We start from the raw sequence: 22,030 nt of genomic DNA, 5'->3' as shown, positions 1-22,030 counted from the left end.
CGCAGTGGTGGTGCTTCAAAACGCGCCGTTTTGCCGTCTCATTTACTGGTGCTCTCGTGGTTTGGGTCACATTCCACGTGCGCGTGCCGCACTTGAAGAGCCCTATGCCAACCTCATGCTGCATAACTCCACACGATTTTGGCCAGAATGATTTTTGTTTATAAGCCCGCCATGTGCTGATTGCGAGGATTTGGCGGCAGTCTCAGAAAACAGAGCATGGGTGCCAAGTGTTCTTCTGGAAGAATGATCAGCCAAGCAGCTAAGCAGTCGAAGAAACACAATCGCATGTGAATAATGTGCATGTACCCTTTACCCCGTGTTGTGTATTTGTGAATTTGTGTTAACTACTATCGTTGTAGTACAATGTCCATCCAATGCCTAGTGATGCTACCAGTGGTGTGTGTCTTTCTAGCACTCTCTTGCAATTTGTGGTCCTAGTGGGTTACAAAACTTTGCATTGATGACATTGAACGGTGGGACAAAAACACCGAGACTCAAAGCCGCAGTGCAGTTCAAAGACCCATTATTGTTGAAAAAATGCCACTGAGCTTCACAATCTGTTACTGGCCACAGGATCCAATCGGCACTCGTGTATTGATGCGTTCACAAAATCACAGAGCGAGAGAGCTAAACATTATGCCACAATGGAAGTGTCTCGTAGAGCCTCACTTGCAGAGAAGGTAGTGCCTCAAATAGTGTCTGTTACAGGAAACGAAGCGCACACAAGATCCAATTTGAGCCGCAGTTAGGAGGTGAAAGAGGTATCGCAGATGAAAAAATAATATTATTAGCGCCCAGCTCGTCGAGGGGACGCACTTGCCGTGCCCGGTATTTACTTGTAGACACGATTCAGTGCCTGCGACTGTGCTCCAAGGGATATCCGACTTTATGCCATGGTCCCAAGTACACCAAGTTCGGGGTGTGGTGAGGCAGCGAAACGGGAAATCCTCGAACCGCGTTATGGAAGCTAATTAAATGTGACGCAGTAAAATAGTGTGAATTTTGAAAAGTGCCATAAGATAATATACACATATATTACTCTCGTATATTTGTTCTATAAATACATCTAACATGCAACGGCTTACAAAGCAGTCTTTGTTGCACCTAGTCAAGGAGTACAACTCAGAGATGTGTAATCCCAGCCGGGTTCTGTGAGGAAAGGTGAGTATAGTGTGTACCTACGCAGCGGCGATATACAAATTCCCCATGTGATGGTCGTAAAATGTTTCCTTTTGCCACGTCGTTTGGCATTGTTTCTCCTTCTCCTTCTCCCAGTGCTTCGGGATCTGCAGCCCGTGGCTCGGCCAGTTCCCCTGATTCACCGTGGTCTCTGGTGGTGCCGGTTGCTGCAGCATACAAGCATTGGTCGCGACAGGTGCATTGCCACGCGAGAATGTCTTTGGGGAGGGGGGGCCAAGTGGCCAAGGGGGCCAAGGGGCTATCGGTGATCGGAACTGGAATCGAAATTCGCGATGCTCGCAGAGGAGCAGGCAGCAGGGAGCAGGGAGGAATATCTCATCAGTAGCTGGCTCAAAGGAGTTGGAGATCGTGTATGAGATGGTTCGGAGTGGACTGGTTTTTTGAGTACGCATGTGCTTGTGGGTCCGTGCATGTATGTGGACATGAATGCAATCGCAACAATATTGCAGTACTGCGAAAGTATTTCGTATTCGCTACGACTCGCCAACATATAGTCCCCTACCTATATTCGCGTTCCTACATTTCTCCCGTCTGAAATATAGACTTCACTTTGAGCCTAAATCGCGCTTTTGGTTCGCACTCTCCAGATTTCATGTCGGCCTAATGATATTGGTATCGGGTATCCAGTGTCATGCATACTCGTTCCATCGAGTTATTGCTTTTGTTGCCGTTCATTCGATTGTCTGCTAGGTTTGTTTACTTGTTGTCCAGTGGTGTCACTGTGGAACGCCATAAATTCTGGAGACTGTAGAGACTGGAAAGGTGCCGTGTCGCATCCGCAGCGGTTATAATAAGGTCCACGGTTACATCAAAGAGACAATCAAAGGCAAAACAATGATAAGCCCCGCCGACCGCCGCCCGCCGCCCCCAGGCTTTCGGCTTGTTGGTTGAGCAAGCGAAAAAAAATCGAAGCTATTGACTATGATCCGGCTTAGGATCTGTCGCCCTTTATAGCGTATTCAAGCTCTCTTCCTTCTATTAATTTTGCTTACGCAAATGGATATTGCACGACAACGGGTTTTTTGGGATAGAGAGAGTACTTGTAAGTGAGATGGAAAGGTTTGGTGACGCGCTCTCGTCCTATAAATCAAATGCCCCATTCAATTCATTAAAAAGTCTGCCTGGGCATTGTGCTGTTCCAGTCTTACAGTTCACAGTACCGTATGCGTTGAAGTATATGTTATCAACTGCGCCAGTATCTGCAATAGTCATTTATTCGCAAAAATACAGCATGCACTCTTAAAAGATCCACAGCGCTTACCCATTTGCACGCACGATCATTAAGTTCAACTTGAGGAGTACGTACGGGGGGCAACATGACAGGTTGTTTATCCAGTTCTGCCTGAGAGATCTGGCAAAACTGGCCCACAGAAAAAATTAGCAGCAACGAACTAAACAAGAAAGAAAGGCTAGTTTTCGGGACCGAAGTTTGGAATACCCTTGGAGAAAACTTCAGAAATAATAATAATTAATAAGCAATAACATTACGTTCCAAAGATAAGTATTTGTCGATAAGTATTTGTTAATTATTGACTAGCAATTACGTAACATAATTTTATTATCGGGTACCAAATGTTGCAAAACAGAGCTACCTTCATCTAACTGAATTCAATTTAACTAACTTTATTAGTATCCCAGTGCTACGTAGTATTAAGTATGTATAAAAGTACAAACGATCTGATAATTAATTTGTGAATATCCCTATAGCTTAAGAATTATTTCATATTTGTAGTACCAACTAACATTACCAGTTCCAGATAATTTATATAAAAAATATTTCAATGTATGCTCAACCTTTAAATCGACTCCCTCCAGTATATCAGGTAATTTAACCGAGTGTTTCAATTAATAGGATCTAGTTCTGAAAACTTAAAACTAATGTCCATCCTTATGTGCATACGTTTACGAAAGAGCACAGATCTTGCAAGTCTCTGTCTATTAAGAAAATGCAGCGAAAAACATGTTTTGGGTTATATAGATAAAGTCCGAATCCACATAGCCATGCTGCAAATAGCGTCGATCCGCCGGGACGACATAAGACGACAGTCGACGGGAATGCAGCACGGAAAACTAGTTGTATTGTCGACGCTAATGCTGTTGCTTTTTTTACGCCGTTGCAACAAAAAAAGCAACAGCACACTCGAAATAACAACAGGTGAATGCGAATCCAAGAAATCAATAAAAATAAAACAAGAAAGGTGTGCTAGGCCGCTCAGTAAGCCTGGTTTGCAAACTGAGCAAAGATCCTCTGCAATCGCAATCGGGCCAGTTTGAGTTGTTTGATTTCATTGTTTTTGAAGAAACCGGACCAGAAAGCTCGCTCCTATGCACTTTTTAGTTGCATCCGAACGCAATTGAAATATGTATCTTAAAGACAAAACCCTCTATTAACAGCAACTGGGTGATTTTAACTAGAATTTATTTACAGAAAATTTAACCACGAAGAGAATTTTTAGCCTGCTTGGATTGTTAAATTTTATTTTTCAATTACACAGGTACACAGTAAAAAATTTACAAAAATTGTCCGTGACATTTTTTTTCTGAGCAAAAGTCCATACAAAACTGTGTTTATACCCGTTACTCGTAGATTAAAAGGGTATATTGTATTCGTGCAAAGTATGCAACACGTAGAAGGAAGCGTTTCCGACCACATAAAGTATATATATTCTTGATCAGGGTCACTAGCCGAGTCGATCGAGCCATGTCCGTCTGTCCGTCCGTATGAACGCTGAGATCTCGGAAACTATAAAAGATAGAAAGTTGGGATTAATAAGGTCGATTCTTGGGCTTCCTACGCAGCGCAATTTTGTTTTAGCCGATCGCCCCCTCTAACGCACACAATCGCCCACTGACAATTTTAATATGGGTCTGGCGCCACCACCTTTAAAGATTTCCGAGAAGTAAAAATTCAATTTTGTTGTGTATGTTTATACCCATTTTTCAAATCGGACCATTCATTAAAAAGTTATACGCATTCAAAAAAATTGTATATATCCATCTCCCTCGCACTCCCTTTAGCTGAGTAAAGGGTATTAGATAGTCGGGACACTAACCCGACTATAACGTTCTCTCTTGTTTTATATTATTTTTATAGACTTGCAAACTAGTAGCTCCCATAGAAATAATCGGAAATAATTTATTTAAAATACTATTGCTTTTCTGTTTTTTATTATTCATGGAATCTACTAACCACTCAATGTTTTTATTTCGATTTAGGGCATTTTCATGAGGATATTTTATTGGATTTTTTATATTTTTTGATTTTATTTAAAGATTAGCTTTTTTTTTGTTATAGAGAAGTTTTAAGCTATGTCATGCCGGCATAGACTTCAAGGAGTTCAAGACGTTGGCATTATGCCAACACACAATAAGGAGCGAAGAGGCTTCACTGTACATGCATGTGTCATGTAGTAACCAACTACAATCATCAGCAGTGAAATCGCTGTCTTGGCCAACGATCCCTAATTATTGTCATGTTTTAAGATTGAATTTTTAGAATTCGTTTTTCATCAAAGAAGTAGTGAACATTTTGGGATTTTCAACTTTGTTTTTTGACAGTGCAATTAGATAGGCCACATAATTCCAACTGTCGACAAACATCGGTTTTTTGAATTCAAAGCTATACCGCGGAACCTGTGCGTGATGGAACACATTGTATGGGACTTTGACCCAGAAGCATTCAAATATTATGGAAATCTAGAAATGGTTGTTAATAAAAAATATGCTAAAAGAGTAAATAGCAGTAAAAAATATCTTATTTTTTAACCCAAATGTAAAATTTAGTAAATGTATTTATTTATTATTTTTATTTATTTGAATAGTTAACTATGGACAGCTAACTTAACAACTTAACAATTAATACATTTATACATTTAGTGAATTGAGGTAACAGTAAATTTGGGAGGATATAGAATCAGTCAGATGCAAAGTAATTTTTTGACCTACAAAATTGTGATTTCAAGTTTCAATCACAACAAAAAAGAAAGAACAGTAAGAACAGAAGAAAGAACAATAAAAGAGTAAAAGTACAAAATGTTGAGCAAAAATAAATTGTTTTAGATGTTTGGAATTCATTGATTTAATTTTATAAACTTTATTCTTTACTTTTTTTTGATTAATCGAATAATTTTCTAAAATGTCGAAACAATAATTATTCGACTAAATAAATGCAGTTTCTAAAATATTCTTATTCGGAAACTTTTTTTTACTATTTTTCTTTAGTTTGCTTAAAAAGGTCAATTTTGAAAAAGTACCCTCTAATTGAAAATCTGTAGTTCCGGTTTTAGTAATTAAAATTAGTTACAATCGGTTTTTTTTAAAAAGGATGAGCCATTTTTAGTTTTTAAAATATCGAATTTTTTTTACAAGGCCTCGGCTTTTACTATGAAAAAACGTCGCAGCAAGTAGGGCTACTCTCTCACTCTTATCGGATCCTTATGGAATTCATGTTTTCTCATCGTTTACTAGTTTAACAGCTTTAACAATTTTTAATGATTTCAAGTTAAGTTTTAAGTATTTTCACAATTTCTGATTGACAAAAAGTAAAAAATCATTTCTTGTCATAATCATAATTGTTGCTTTTTAAATTGTGTAAGTTACAAGTTGGTTGATGTAATGGTTTTCGAGATCTGTTAGGTTTTATAAAAGAAGTGCCCAAAATCTGCATTTCACATTAGCAACTCAAAACTGATCAAAAAAATTGGTCTCAAGATTTATCTATTTTGCTTATTTTTTACTTTTACTGCCTCGACCAGGGACGTAGACGGGGGGTTTGGGTGTTAAACACCCCTCTCTCGGGAGAAGCTCTAATGAACACAAAATTTTTACTGAAATCTGGCCTTGAAAATTTATAAAATTTAAGGGATTCGTAAAGATGTTTAGGACTGTTTGTGTTTCTTCCGGGTATCTTGAAAAGGCCGTTACATTTTTGGTTTGTTCCGGATGATGTCAACTGTAACATTTTTGACTCGTAACAAGAGTCAGCCCAATATAAAAATCGAAAACAAAAGCTGTTTTGTTCTTCTGACTAGATGAATCCGATCCCCCATCCATTTTGCGTTTAATCAACAGACGATGCGTTTGTTTCCGATTTCTCGAGTGCACTAACAATGCGGCAGTAAAAAATCATTCTATAAAATCAATGACATTTGTCTTCTGACACAATATTAAACTGTATAAGCAAAAAGCTGTATTACATAGCTGAGTAGTTTTACCTATCACATAATTTTGCCCTGAAAATAAGTTATAGGGGACTTCATTACTAAAACAACAGAAAACGAGTTATAGAGTTATTACTATTATTTGCTCATTACTTTTTAATAAAAGTAATTAATAATTTGAAATTGGCGTGGTATTGACAAAACAAATAAAATATAATTTACACGGCAAAAAATCTTATAAAATGTTAGAGTGCGCGATAAAGGAAACTTGCGCTGCGCCCCTAGAATTTGCACGATAAGTCCCAACATTCTAGCATTTATAGTTTCCGAGATTATACGGATAGACAGACAGAAGAACGTCGCTAGATCGACTCGTCTAGTGATGCTGATCAAGAATATATATGTATTGTAGGGTCGGAAACGCTTTTTTTTACCTGTTACATACTTTCCGACTTATACTCTACGAATGACGGGTATAAAAGCTTCGATATACTGATTTTAATTTAACTTATTTAACAAAAAAAATGGTTTTCTGTTCCGGTTTTATAATTTTGTTTTTAACTTACAAAAATTAGTATAACTTTTTCTCCTCGCACAAGACTGAAAAGTAAAATAAACAAAATACAGACATGCCTGCCTGCGCATCCCCAAGAAAAGAGACAAACAAAACACAAAAAAGAAAGACAGCTCGAGTTCAAGTCAACGACTCTGTGAACATTGCTGATTCTGCGACTGCAACTGAGCCTTTGCCCAACGCAAAATGATGTATTGCCAGTATCCGAACGACTCGGAGCATCCCAGAATCGGAGGGGACCAAACCACTTTGCGCTGTAGTCTTCGCCTCAGTCTCAATCTAGTTGCTGATCGTCACACTCTTTCTCAAGCAGGGCAACACACACTCGCTGGTGAATACTTCTCTCTTGGATCAGCATGTACCAACTCATTGTACACAAACCTCAGGCAAAAGCATACCCTTTCAATAGTATGCATCGTGTAGTCGCTACGCTGATGGTCTACTCTTGTATGTAAGAACGTACCGGATATATATAAAACAAGGAATAAAGCTAACTTCGGCCAGACGAAGTTTATATACCCTAGCAGATCATTCCTGTTAAATAACCAATTACAAAAATGTTAAACTTAGATTTACTTGCGTATATTTTACAAGCTATAAATGTTTCGAATTATTTAGACATTTATTTATTCTCCTTTCAAATGCAGCTTAATATATCCAGTTTTAATGTTTTTGTTGAATATTATCCCAGAGTAGAAAATACAGTAAAATCATTTTTTCTGTTCATTTCTCGTTCATTTTGCGATTTTCCGATTTTTGCAAAAATTCCGTCGGTGTCCCAGATACTAAACCGTTTTCCATGTGTTTCAGAGTAAATTTGCTCTGATTTTATGATCCGATATTTTTTTTTAGAGCCCACTATTTTGTTGTTTTATATCGCCCTTAGAGTACTAATGATACTTTTTAATGAGCTTTAAAATCAATTTTTTTGTTTGCCTCTGCGTATATTTAAAAATAGATTGGAATCCTTTTAAGATTTCAATCCCCACATTCGATTTTTTTATTATACTCATTACTCGTAGAGAAGAGTATGTAAACGACCCTATAAAATATATAAATTTTCTTGATCAGGGTTGCTAGCCGATCCACGGGGGGTTATGGGTGATATATCACCTCCCACTCGGGTGAAAAATGAAAAGAATTTTGGTATTACAAAAGTATGCAACCAAAAAATGTTTCTAATATCACCCCCCACAACAAAATCCTAGATCCGCCACTGGTTGAAAAAGTTGAAAAAAATGCAAAAGATCTGGCATAAATGACTTCTGTAAAAATACACGCCTAAAAACCGAAATTAGTTTTATAACTACTTCTGGTAGATGGTACTTTGAGAAAAAAACAAGATAATGATCATTAGAATCCACCAGCAAAAGAATTTTATATGAATATTTTAAGCTTGGGACAACTGTGATTTTTTGGACGTTTACAGCTGTTAACTGAGACAACAGGGCTGTGTTTGTCCCAACTTAAAAAATCGATAGAAAATGGAACCCTTGTTTGATTTGAGCTGATTGAGCTGATGGTCTTGTTAGTTTGCTTAAAGTTGTATCTTTAAGTTGAAGTTATAAAACTAGTTTCAATTTTTAGGCGTGTATTTTTAACGAAGCCATTTGTGCCAGAGCTTTTGCATTTTTTCAACTTTTTCAACCAGTGGCGGATCTAGGATTTTGTTGTGGGGGGTGATATTAGAAACATTTTTTTGTTGCATACTTTTGTAATACCAAAATTTAACTTTGACGAGGTGTAGCTTCTAAACTAATGACTGGAACTCAATGTTGTATTTAAGAAAGTTAAAGGGCATTATATTACCTGTAAAATGAGTCATCGATGACCTCAATCAGTATACCAGAACTCAAGATAGAAAATAAAAATGGCCCAAAACGTTTTTTACACTACAAAAATTGACACCATAACAAAATTTTAAATGCCCATTTCTTAATCAGGGAGAAGTACTTTAACACAAAACCAAGGTTTTCTTCGAGTAGGAAGAGGTCGATTTTTTTTGTAAGCTGGTGCTATCAGTGATTTGAACAATCCAATTTAACTCTTCATTATCTGATCAAACTGTTTCAAATATTTTTTTTAATTTTCTTTCGAGTGTTCATACGTACATATGCATCTGCAGAGCAGATGTGGCTCAGATGTGTTTTATAAGAAGCATTACCTCATTGTCAATCGTTTAAAAATGTATATATATATATATATAATGTTTTCATACCGAAAGTTTATTGTACTTATGTACTTATAAAACAAGAACTTATAATGATTTATTATGTTGCGACATACGCACATACCAGGTACAAAATTTGTACTCATATTCAATATTTATACTCTTGCAGAGGGTATTATGATTTCAGTCAGAAGTTTGCAACGCAATTCTCCTTCATTGCCTATCCGACCCCATAAATTATATATATTCTTGATCAGCATCGCTAAACGAGTCGATCTAGCCATGTCCGTCTGTCCGTCTGTCTGTCCGTTTCTACGCAAAATAATCTCTCAGTTTTAAAGCTATCGGCTTATAACTTTCCCAAGAAGACTTTCTTTCTATTGCAGGTAGTATATAAATCGGAAACGACTGGATCGGACAACTATATCTTATAGCTCCCATAGGAAGGATCGGAAAAAGAACGTTAAAAAATTCTAGCTTCCGTGTTTTTTGAAATAATAACTCCTACTCTTGGGGATATTATTTTTTAATATTTTTATTTATTTTATTTATTTTCTTTATTTTTAAATCGGACGACTATATCATATAGCTGTCATAGGAACGATCGAAAAATTAATGGAAAAGCAATAGGAAATAAATTTTAGATTCTTTGGTTTTTTATTGTATACTCTTCTACTCTAGGATATGAATCCTTTTAATTATTTACTAATTTCTATTTTAATTTGATCAAAATCAGACGACTATATCATATAGCCATAGGAACGATCGAAAAGTTAATGGGAAATTAATTTGAAAACAAATTATAGCTCCGTTGATTTTTATTGTATTCTCTTCCACTCGAATTTCGGAATTTAACAAAAATTGGATGACTATATTAAATAGATGCCATAGGAAAGAATAGAAAAATTAATGTCAAAACAATACGAAATTTAAAATTTTTGCGATTTATAATACAATAGGAATGATCTGCAAAGAAACGGATAAATACCCTCTGCAAGGGTATAAAAATGCTTTAAAGAGAACAAAACATTTTGAACATAGACAAATATTTAACGGCTACTATGATATTTTTCTCAAAAGTAAAAGATATTTTTCTCAAATGCGAAGGGTCAAACGTGATTTTAGGCATATGGTTTAGAAATTCCCAGAGATTGTTTTCCGCCCAAACGATTTATTACTTTTTTTCGCGTCCATTCCAGAGTACAAGATTTAGAACTACTGTGATACTTTTCATCAAATACTTGGCTATTTTCTTTTGCAAACAAGGTTTTTAAGATATAGTTTCTTTTGCAATATTGATTAGAATTCTTCCTAGATTACGTCCCGCCGGCCCACTCTATTCGACCGAGTCTACTGACCATGCCTGAGAAAACTGGCCCAGACGTTATTGCGATATTTTGGATGAGGATTGGTAGATAGAAGCAATGGATAACAATCCGAATTTTCAAATATTTTGATCCACTGGTATACTGGACACGTAAACTATAAAAAATTGGCGGAGTTTTCAGACTTGGAAAGTCTTGAACCAATTTATTTAAAATTTTAATCTCTATTTTAGTAACTTTATAAGAATGGTAGAAATCCACATGCCGTAATTTTCTTAAATAAACTTGTAATTTTATAAGTTATAAGTTTATTTAAAACCAGAGCTTGCAAGGTTCGGTCAACCTTTTCAAAGTGTTAGGAAAAACCTGTCACAAAAAACCCTATGACAACTGGGAGTGAGCTAACCCCTTAAAGGGTTGACAGTTATTTGCAAGCTCTGTTTAAAACTGTCTAGATTTTTCAGACCACAAACAGAAAAAATCTAAAATCCGATGTCTAGGTAATACCTATTCATTGACGTAAAACAGTTTGCCACGCCTACCCTAACGGCCACAAAACCCTTCTACTCTAAAACCGGGCTAGCAAACGCATGTTTTAAGATTTTGTAAAAGCGTGCTATTGCTTTGATTACACTGTGCAGCATTTTTAATGCTTTTTAAATTTACCTCGATGGATGCTATATTTTTGGATTCGTTATGAATTCCGAAGTTAAACTGCGATTTCCAAAAAGTTCCCCGACGCAAGGATTCTTAGCAAAAGGACCTCAAAGTTCGAAAAATGCTGAAATTGGTCCACTTTCCGGAGCTCTCAGAGGCAAACGGATTCATGGTTTCGGAGACTTTTATTATGAAACTGTTATTGTGCAACTTAAACAAAAAAAATTCAAAAATATCTGTTGCCAATGACGTCACAAAATCTCACCTCATGAAATTTGTTTGGAATTTGTACTTATCTTCTTATGGCGGCAAATTGTATTTACCTACATACATTAATTCCTTAATGCAACGACACCCCGAATTCTTTAGGGCAAGGGAACCAATATCGTAAAAAGTTGTTAGTTTTTTTTTTTGCTAACCAATTTGACTCATACATGAATTTATGAACACAACGAGACCGCGAGTTCTTAAAACCAAGAGGAACCAATGTTTGACTAAGATAACCATTTTGCACCAAAAGTTTGGAATTCGTAGCTACATAAGTATGGTTGACCATTCGCCATACGATTGGTCTCTTTGGTTCCTCTTGTGCTAAAGAATTCGCGGTCTCATTGTGTTGATGAATTCATGTATGGGTTTAATTCTTTAGCAAAAAACCAACAACTTTTTACGATTATCAATACTGGTTCGTTGTCGTTGTATTATAGAAAGGATCAAAAAATGAATGCCAAATTAACACGAAAGCAACTAAAAGTTTGATTGTTGTGAAATATACAGAAGTAAATCTTAATTTCATGTTTTTGTGAGTTAATAGGAAGGATCTGCAAGGGTATATAAGATTCAGCGGGCCGAAGCTAGCTTCCTTTCTTGTTATTCTATAAACAAACGAATTATTTCCACAGAATGGGGACATCAAACCCGAATTTTTTATAAAGCCTCAATAATTCAACCCCTATCTTCCTAAGCAACTACACTGAAAATGACTCCGCATTGGGACTATAAAGCTTAGATTTTTCTTGGTCTCTGCTGTTCCTATTGATAATTTTAAAGAAGCATGCATACAAAATTCATTGAATGTCCGAGTGGTCACATTTCATGTAATTCAATAGTAATAAAAAAAACATTTCTCTTTTACGGACACACCATATTGCGGGCCAGCCTTAGGAATTACATTGAAAGTAGAAGGCGAAAGAAGAAGGAAGGCGAGCTTTGGTGCTGTCGAAGGTGGATGGACCAAAATAGTCAACGTTAGAAGACCCCTCCTCTCAAGGGAATTCGACTTTGACCTACTTATGTACATAACTGAGGGTGTGGTCAGTCAAATAACTACTGCTGGATTTATTTCGTATATAACATTTATGGACAATTAGAATTAAAAAACAAGAGAGAACGCTATAGTCGGGTGCCCCGACTATCAGATACCCGTTACTCAGCTAAAGGGAGAGCGAAGGAGATGGAGATAATTGGCTTAACTCGTGGGTTAAACTTTGATCCGCCGTAACTTTTTAACGAATGGTCCGATTTAAAAACTTTCTTCTACATTTCGATAGGTATTGATAAACACAATAAAACTGCATTTTTACTTTTCCGAAATATTGAAATTTTTAAAATCGTATATAAGCGATTGTGGGCGTTAGAGGGGGCGTGGCACCCTTTTGAAACAAACTTGCGCTGCGTAGGAACTCCTAGAATCTGCATGCAAAATGTCAATCTTCTGGATTTTATAGTTTCCGAGATCTCAGCGTTCATACAGACAGACAGACGGACAGACAGACGGACAGACGGACAGACGGACATGGCTAGATCGACTCGGCTAGTGATCCTGATCAAGAATATATATAGTTTATAGGGTCGGAAACGCTTCCTTCTACCTGTTACATACTTTTGCACGAATCTAATATACCCTTTTACTCTACGAGTAACGGGTATAATAAAAAATAATCAAATTATATGTCTTTCAAAAAACGGAAACAAAAGTAATGAATATAGTAATGAATTTGCAAATATCTTTCAAAAATTAGGCACAGCTAAATTATTACATGGGAATCATCCCAATTAGTCAGGACCTAACTCAATGGTTATTCATCGCAGGTCTTAAAATATTGAACCACTTAATAGTAGAGAAAAAGGGTATAAATATTCGTTGAAAGGTGCGTAACAGGTTACATTTTGAGGTGTTCAAATAATAAACTACAGCCATAAGTTAGATAATTTATATTTCATTTAATCACGATATACTCATTTTATATTTTTCGTTTCAGAGACGTCACAGAGAAATGGCTTAGTAGTCGCTAAGTGTTTTATAAAAATATCTTGACAATGATTAGGCAGCGATAAAAGGAGTGGGTAAGTAAAACAGGTCAAACTATAATACCCCAGCACACAAAAAAATTAGATTTAAAAAACCAGATACTGATTGGCCAATGTTTATATTCCCCTGCGTCATTGGTGGATCAAAAATTAAATTTGTAATTTAGGATAAACATTTTTTGTCGATTTTTGGGGGAGAGGAGGCCGCCAATCTTTTAAAATAAATTCGCTATACATAGCACGCGAGTTATATTAATTCTACAGCTAATCAAAATGTGTAAGTAGTTTCAGTATACACAATAAAAAACAGATCAGGATCAATTTGCGCATGTTAAAATAATGTAAAGTTTATACTGAAAATTTCATTTTTCCGTTTTATTGCTTTTTGAAAATTCTTTCTAATCAAAAAAAGAGAGAAAGGATCAAGATAGCGCCAAAAATTACGTGAGGGGTTGCGAGATAGAGGTATTCGACCTACTTCGATTATGTTATTTAAATTTTCATCATAATTACACTACATTTCATAAAATTAATCATCATTTCGTATCAATTTTTTTGTGTGTACAAATTAAGAAAATACATTAAGGCTGGATTTTGCCCGAAACATTTCCAAAGCAAGTTGAGCAATATTTTTAGGATCAAACCATGGTCAGGCCATGTCATCGGCATCAAGTCCTTTGGTGATTATTACACTTGTCGCACCCCATTGGGTTTAGCCACGATGTTATTGACTCACCCTCCAGATTACTATGTTTTCAGAAACCGTCAGTGTCTGGTTCATCATCTGCGATGTACTTATTCTGTCAATTTTCCCCTGGCCATCACGTAGATGCAATGAAATTTTGTGGCTTATTATTTCGGCTGGTTTCTTTACGGGGAGAATACACGTATTAACAAAGGTTCTAAAAGGGGATGAAGTTGTTCCTAATACCATACTGATTTGCAGTCATCTAAGCTACATATTTATCAGATCTAAGGCTCACACGTTATTCGAATGCGCTCAAGTACGACATATAGAAAAAATTCGTAAGAAGTTTGTACCTACCCTGCAGGAAAAATGCGAACTAGTCTGAAAAACAACTAGTTATACAAATAATATAAAGCAACCGGAATTTGTCTGAATGCATTTGGACTACACAGGGTCTAGAAAATTTGTGCTAGTCGAAAAAATGATTAATACAAAACTAGTAAAAAAGAAACTTGTCTCGGACTAGTACCTTTCTGACAAAAAAAACCTTAAAAATATTTAACTGGTAGAAGAAATACATGTTAGGGTCTAGTTAAAAGGCAACTGGAATTTAACTAGTTGCAAATGAAACACATATGATCCAAAAATATAGCCTAGAGGGTAAATGTCTTGGGAAATTTAACAATAAACAAATTAAACACTCGAGGTCCTCGGTTCAATCCCCAGTCTCTGCACTTTTTTTTTTTGTTTTTTGTTTGCTAGGTGATGCTTTAGTTTTATTTTAAACTTTGTTTAATCTGTCCGAGGCAATATATATGTGAAAAATCACTGTTTTTGAATTATGTCACACTAAAATTCATAAACCTTTTTAGGGCATTACAAAATGTGATGCGTGTATGGCTCAATCAGTTAGTGTGTCTACAAATCCAAAGGTCCCGGGTTCAAGTCCTAGAGAGGGCGACTTGCCTCAAAAAAAGTAAGTTTGTTTTAATTCCATTTAATTATCATTTACTGTATTTGATTACATAATAATTATCAGAAATTCTCTAAGGACCGCGCCTATTGATTGGATACTAAATTAGGAGAGCGTCAAGTTGGGCATCGTCAAGTACTAGTGAAATTCAATCACTTGATGGTTTAGAGATTATTTTTAATTTTTTTGTGAAAATATTTTTTTGAGTGTAGTTTAACAGCTGTAACTATAAATTGGTTAACAGTCACTAGTGCAAAACTAGTAGCAAATGGACTAGTTGTTTCCGACGACAAGCATATGAAAAATGGACCACTTCGTTACAAGGAAATGGACATAACTTGAACTAGTTAGCCTTCTTGACCCAACTAGTATTTTACTGGTCCAAAACTGATTCCGTTTTCTAAATTACGTTGTAGGTACCCTGCAGGAAACGGAATCAGTTTTGGACTATTAAAATACTAGTTGGGTCAAGAAGGTTAACTAGTTCAAGTTATGTCCATTTCCTTGTAACGAAGTGGTCCATTTTTCATATGCTTGTCGTCGGAAACAACTAGTCAATTTGCTACTAGTTTTGCACTAGTGACTGTTAACCAATTTATGGTTACAGCTGTTAAACTACACTAAAAAAAATATTTTCACGAAAAAACTAAAAATTAATCTCTAAACCATCAAGTGATTGGATTTCACTAGTACTTGACGATGCCTAACTTGACGCTCTCCTAATTTAGTATCCAATTAATAGGCGCGGTCCTTAGGGAATTTCTGATAATTATTATGTAATCAAATACAGTAAATGATAATTAAATGGAATTCAAACAAACTTACTTTTTTTGAGGCAAGTCGCCCTCTCTAGGACTTGAACCCGGGACCTTTGGATTTGTAGACACACTAACTGATTGAGCCATACACGCATCACATTTTGTATTGCCCTAACAAGGTTTATGAATTTTAGTGTGACATAATTCAAAAACAGTGATTTTTCACATTTATATTGCCAGATTAAACAAAGTTTAAAATAAAACTAAAGCAGACATTTACACTCTAGGCTATATTTTTGGATCATATGTGTTTCATTTGCAACTAGTTAAATTCCAGTTGCCTTTTAACTAGACCCTAACATGTATTTGTATGTATTTGTATTTGTTCTACCAGTTAAATATTTTTAAGGTTTTTTTTGTCAGAATGGTACTAGTCCAAGACAAGTTTCTTTTTTACTAGTTTTGTATTAATCATTTTTTCGACTAGCACAAATTTTCCGGCTTACGTTTTTTCCGGTTGCTTTATATTAGTCGTATAACTAGTTGTTTTTCAGACTAGTTCGCATTTTTCCTGCAGGGTACTTACTTTGGTTTTTTAGACGCCTTCCTCGAACAATGTCAATAACAGTTTGTTTATTTCAAGTAAACGAAAAAATATCAAAGGCAAATGCGTTCAATGGAAAAATCGATGTTGGAATTAATGTTGGATCAAATAAAAACACCTCTTAACGAGGAAAAAAAATAGTGACGATCGCACCTTCAACATACAAAAGTTCTGATATCAACATTTGTGACGAAAAATTATTACATTCGTCATTAAATACGCTTTCTAAAATTGCATCATGAAAATCTTATTTTGGCTGTAACTTTTGAACGGAGTGTCAAACGGCCGGACACATAACTCAAACCAATCTTAACCGATCGATCTAAAATTTTGACATTATACTCAAAATACCTTTATCTATCGACACACATAGGTTTTTTTTTATGTTGCTTACTTTTTTTGTTAATGTTAATGTTAAGATTAATGATGTTAATTTTTTTTCAATCACTCACTATTTTGCAAAAAAATTAATATATCGAAAAAATCTTACGTGTGTCGATGGCTGTTGATGTATAGAAACTAACAAAACTTGTTCTAGATCAAAAATTAAGGATGTTAGGTGTCCGGCCATGACCCCCTTCAACAAAAAAAGCAGGGACCGTAAACATTATAAGTGAAAAAATTAAATTCTCCATTTAATGATTATTTTGTAAGCGAAAAAAAATATCGCTTAGAAATAATGAAACTATGTCAGCGATATTATTTCGCTTAAAAATATCACTCAAAGTGCGATTGCAAATGTTCTGTACGGAATTTTACAAAGTTTTCAATTTGTGCTTGTAGGTAGAACCACGGAGCACACATCGAGTTAATAAAATAAGGTGATTTCTTTGTATAAACTTTTTAAAACACGGTTTTTAGTTTACAAGAGGTATGCATAAATACAAAAAGTTGTATCAACCTTGGGACTTTATGTCATTTATATATTAGTAAAACGGCTTAACAAGATGTTATGAATTATTCCACTTAGATCCACCCTGCTCTGGGTGTTAGTGTGTTGGTCCACCGAGCTGTAAACACGAGTTCGATTCCCATAGAAAGTGTTTTTATACCCGTTACTCGTAGCCGATCCGGCTCCGACATATGTACTACCTGCAATAGAAAGAAGACTTTCGGGAAAGTTTCATCGCGATAGCTTTAAAACTGAGAGACTAGTTCGCATAGAAACGGACAGACGGACATGGCTAGATGGACTCGGCTATTGGTGCTGATCAAGAATATATATACTTTATGTGGTCGGAAACGTTTCCTTCACTGCGTTGCAAACATCTGACTGAAATTATAATACCCTCTACAAGGGTATAAAGAGGACGGAAGCTAACTTCGGCAAGCCGAAGTTCTAATACCCTTGCAGATTTTACGAATGAAAACTAGACTAGAATAGCAACATGAAATAATAAACAAGAGAGAACGCTATAGTCGGGTGCCCCGACTATCAGATACCCGTTACTCAGCTAAAGGGAGTGCGAAAGAGATGGAGAAAAACTTTGATCCGCCGTAACTTTTTAACGAATGGTCCGATTTAAAAAATTTCTTCTACATTTCGATAGGTATTGATAAACACAATAAAACTGCATTTTTACTTTTCCGAAATTTTTAAAATCGTATATAAGCGATTGTGGGCGTTAGAGGGGGCGTGGCACCCTTTTGAAACAAACTTGCGCTGCGTAGGAACTCCTAGAACCTGCATGCAAAATGTCAATCTTCTAGCTTTTATAGTTTTCGAGATCTCAGCGTTCATACAGACAGACAGACAGACAGACAGACAGACAGACGGACAGACAGACGGACAGACGGACATGGCTAGATCGACTCGGCTAGTGATCCCGATCAAGAATATATATAGTTTATAGGGTCGGAAACGCTTCCTTCTACCTGTTACATACTTTTGCACGAATCTAATATACCCTTTTACTCTACGAGTAACGGGTATAACAACAAAATATTCTATAATTGAAAAACATAAAAATTTAAAATGTTTCACGCTATTGTTACTATGGGAGCTATATGATATAGACGTCCGATCGGCACGCGCTTTTAGACTGACCAAGGTATGCATAAAATAATACGATTTGAAAAGTTTTATGGTAATAGCTTATATTATGCGCGAAATATTTTGAAAAACGTCCAATTTTGACCGATTTCACCCTATTTTACCCTGATCAAGGTATGCGTAAAAGAATAAGATTCATGTCAAAAGCTCTTACACTGAGCGAAATATCTTCATTTTGTGAAAGCTATATCCGATTGTTCCTAGGGGAGCTATACTATATAGACGTCCGATCGGGAAGGTTTTCAAACTTGATCTGCGTACACATGTTTTAGGACGACTGTGAAAGTTTTAAGTCGCTAGCTTTTAAACTGAGCTGGCAAACGGTATTGAAACAGACGGACAGACGGACAGGAGGACAGACGGACTTGGCTATATCGACTCTCCTATTGATCCTGATCAAGAATATATATACTTTATGGGGTCGGAAACGTCTCCTTCACTGCGTTACAAACTTCTGACCAAAATTATAATACCCTCTGCAAGGGTATAAAAAATAATCATTACTTTCGGTCCATGAAAGAAAGCCTACGAAGAAGTGCTGCCCAGCCGCCATTTTGTTTTCGATTTATTCGAAAAAAATTTATTTTGTACTTCGGACCTAATATTATAGAATCTTGTTTTGTATGCAAATCGATCAAAATCGCTAATGCGGTTATTGCACTACATTGTTCGGCATATTCATTAGAACAATTTTTTCTCAGTCCGATATATGTCGGCTGCAATGAGCAATCAATGAGCAAAATTTTAAAAACCGATGGGCACTTTTGGTATTTATACCCGTTACTCGTAGAGTAAAAGGGTATATTAAATTCGTGCAAAAGTATGTAACAGCTAGAAGGAAGCGTTTCCGACCCCATAAAGTATATATTATCTTGATCAGGGGCACTAGCCGAGTCGATCTAGCCATGTCCGTCTGTCCGTCTGTATGAACGCTGAGATCTCAGAAACTACAAAAGCTAGAAGGTAGAGATTTCCCACACATATTCTTTGGCTTCCTACGCAGCGCAAGTTTATTTTAGCCGAGCGCCACGCCCCCTCTAACGCCCACAATCGCCCACTAACGATTTTAAAATGGGTCCTGCCCCCACATCTTTAAAGATTTCCGAGAAGTATAAATGCAATTTTGTTGTGTATATTTATACCTATCGAAATGTAGAACACATTTTTCAAAACGGACCATTCATTAAAAAGTTATACTCAATCAAAATTTATATATCTATCTCCCTCGCACTCCCTTCAGCTGAGTTACGATTATTAGTCGGGACACCAACCCGAGTACAGCGTTCGCACTCCCTTTAGCTGAGTGACGGGTATTAGATAGTCGGGACACCAACCCGACTATAGCGTTCTCTCTTGTTTTTTTTTGTATTTTGAAATGCCTCAATATGGTAGTACCTCGACCGATGAGCAATGAGCAAAATTGAATTTAAAGAGTAAAATTTTGCTCATTCATTAGAGCTACTGTAAAATGGGATCAATAATAAAAATGATTTTGATGCTTTTTGGTTGAATTTTCGAAACTTTTGCGGCTAATTAGGTGCTATAAGCAAATAAGAACAATAAAATTATTATTTCAGCAGCCTAATTACTCCGTTGCGAACTAAAAACAAGAAAAGAAGCTAGCTTCGGCCAGCCGAAGCTTATATACCCTTGCAGATCATTCCTATTAATTTACAAATCGCAAAATTGTTAAATTTCTTATTATTTCTCATGAATTTTCCGATCGTTCCTATGGCAGCTATATGATATAGTAGTTCAATTTTAATAAAACTAAAACCGAAATTCGGAAATATTTAAAAAGAGTCATATCCCAGAGTTGAAGAGAATACAATAAAAAAAAACGAGCAATAATTTTTTTCCTATTAATTTGCATTTAATTTTCCGATTGTTCCTATGGCAGCTATATGATATAGTGATCCTATTTTTTAAATATTTTATTCGAAATTCATAAATATTTAAAAAACAAGAAAGGAAGCTAGCTTCGGCAAGCCGAAGCTTATATACCCTTGCAGATCATTCTATTAATTTACAAATCGCAAAAATGTTAAATTTCTTATTATTTCACATTAATTTTTTGATCGTTTCTATCACAGCTATATGATATAGTAGTTCGATCTTTTAAAAACTAAAATCGAAATTCGGAAATATTTCAAAATAGTCATATCCCAGAGTTGATATAACTTTTTTCCCATTAATTTCCATTTAATTTTTCGACCGTTCCTATGGCAGCTATATGATATAGTGATCCGATTTAAAAAACAAAAAAACCGAAATTCAGTAATATATAAAAAAAAATATTACCAAGAGTAGAAGGTAAAATTTTAAAAAACACCGGAGCTAGAATTTTTTTAATTTTTTTTTTTGATCCTTCCTATGGGAGCTATAAGATATAGTTGTCCGATCCGGTTGGTTCCGGATCTACCTGCAATAGAAAAAAGACTTTTGGGAAAGTTTTATCCCGATAGCTCAAAAACTGAGAGACTAGTTTGCGTAGAAACAGACAGACGGACAGACGGACATGGCTAGATCGACTCGTCTTGTGATGCTGATCAAGAATATATATACTTTATGGGGTCGGAAACGTCTCCTTCACTGCGTTGCAAACTTCTGACTGAAATCATAATACCCTCCTCTGCAAGGGTATAATAACGCTCAACCTTCAAAATAAAGACATTATTGCGTATAGAAATTTATATAAAATTGCCTTTCTAAAAATTATTGTCGGATATGATAAAATAAAAACAATTACATATATGTACTTTTTACAGCCCAAAACATTTTTAAAAACGTGTTAAAACTGTTTGATTTCATGGCAATACACACAATTAATTTTATAGTTTTTAACCTAAATTACTTAATTTGACCAGTTAAAGTTATTTGAATTATAAAGCTTAAATTTAACGTTTAAATTCTAAATTCTTCCATTTTATAGGAACAAATCTCAGAAAATGTATATATATTTGTCCTTTTCTAAGCTTCTAATGAATACTCTAATGAATGAGCCGTACAATGTAGTGGAATAACCGCATAACCGAGTCTAGCCATGTCCGCCATGTCTGTCTGTCTGTCCGTATGAACGACTGAACGCTGATCTCGGAACCTTTATAAGCTAGAAGATTGGGAGTACGCTAGGGAATCCTTCGCAGCGCAAGGCTGGTTTATCATGGCGCCACGGCCACTCTTACTCCCACTAACTGCAAAAGTTTGTGGCGCACACATTTTGTACGAGTTTTTCAGTAGAATATTCTTAGAAGCTGGCTGAATGGAAATATTTTAGTAAGTGTTTATATTTAGTCAAATTTATAAGCATTGTTTATTACAGAATATAATATTTTTCATTTAATATTCTTAAATTGTGTCAGCCGTCCATAACGTATCGAAATGTAGAAGACAATTTTAAAATCGAACTATTCATTAAAAGGTTACATGCAAATAGTGAAATGCAATCAGTCGCTTTGCTGCTTGCATATCTCCATCTCCCTCACACTTTCATTCGCTGAGTAATGGGTATTTGATGGTCGACAATAATGAAGTAATTTCTAAAACGCGGCATTCAAGT

At 35.7% G+C, this 22,030-nt stretch overlaps 1 protein-coding gene across 2 annotated transcripts in view; it reads left to right on the top strand.

The window, feature by feature from the left end:
* The window catches only part of Sox102F (transcription factor Sox102F), an 84,348-nt gene continuing 62,318 nt past the window's right edge, over window positions 1–22,030 (top strand). For both annotated transcript variants that reach the window (XM_044395348.1, XM_070218076.1), the window contains exons 1-2: window positions 1–1,161; window positions 13,347–13,431. The gene's annotated coding sequence lies outside the window, so the exon portion shown is untranslated. The remainder of the gene's footprint in view (window positions 1,162–13,346; window positions 13,432–22,030) is intronic.

Source organism: Drosophila takahashii, chromosome 4, assembly GCF_030179915.1.
Source record: "Drosophila takahashii strain IR98-3 E-12201 chromosome 4, DtakHiC1v2, whole genome shotgun sequence".
NCBI lineage: Eukaryota > Metazoa > Arthropoda > Insecta > Diptera > Drosophilidae > Drosophila > Drosophila takahashii.
This window is presented reverse-complemented; position numbering and strand designations above follow the sequence as displayed.